We start from the raw sequence: 553 nt of genomic DNA on the forward strand, positions 1-553 counted from the left end.
GGTCACATATTTAAAGGCAAATATACCACATGATGAGACCATCAATTCGTAGATCAGAGAAGATGGTACACTCTTTATGCCATTTTGTGTTGAATATTCATCATTAATTTTGGAATGTTTGGAAGTGAAGCATAGTTAAAACAAAAAATCCCTCTTGTAAACCCTACATTTTTAGACCAAAAAGTCAAAGGGTGATAATGTATTATTTTCTTAAACTGTAATTTATGTGCTAGCTTCGGCAGCACATATAGTAAAACTGGAACAATACAGAGAAGATTAGCATGGCCCCTGCGCAAGGATGACATGCAAATTCGTGAAGCGTTCCATATTTTTGATAAATCTATTTGCAGGGCAGGAATAGAGACACAGACACAGAGAATGGACACGGGAGTGGGTAGAAGGGTGTGGGATGAATTGGGAGATTGGGACTGCCCTATGTGCACTGCCATGTGTAAAGCAGATAGCTAGTGGAACCTGCTGTATAGCACAGGGAGCTCAGCTCCATGCTCTGTGATGACCTAAAGGGGGGGGAGGGGGGGGGGGGGGGGGGGGG

At 43.2% G+C, this 553-nt stretch overlaps 1 non-coding gene across 1 annotated transcript; it reads left to right on the forward strand.

Moving 5' to 3' along the window:
* The first annotated feature begins 226 nt into the window (after positions 1–226).
* On the forward strand, positions 227–333 carry LOC113617722 (U6 spliceosomal RNA). The gene has a single exon (XR_003431731.1). It is a non-coding gene; the product is annotated as a U6 spliceosomal RNA (small nuclear RNA).
* The last annotated feature ends 220 nt before the right edge of the window (positions 334–553 follow it).

This window comes from Aethalodelphis obliquidens, unplaced genomic scaffold (genome assembly GCF_003676395.1).
Source record: "Aethalodelphis obliquidens isolate GAN/ISIS:26980383/991018 unplaced genomic scaffold, ASM367639v1 scaffold4, whole genome shotgun sequence".
In the NCBI taxonomy this organism is placed as follows: Eukaryota; Metazoa; Chordata; class Mammalia; order Artiodactyla; family Delphinidae; genus Aethalodelphis; species Aethalodelphis obliquidens.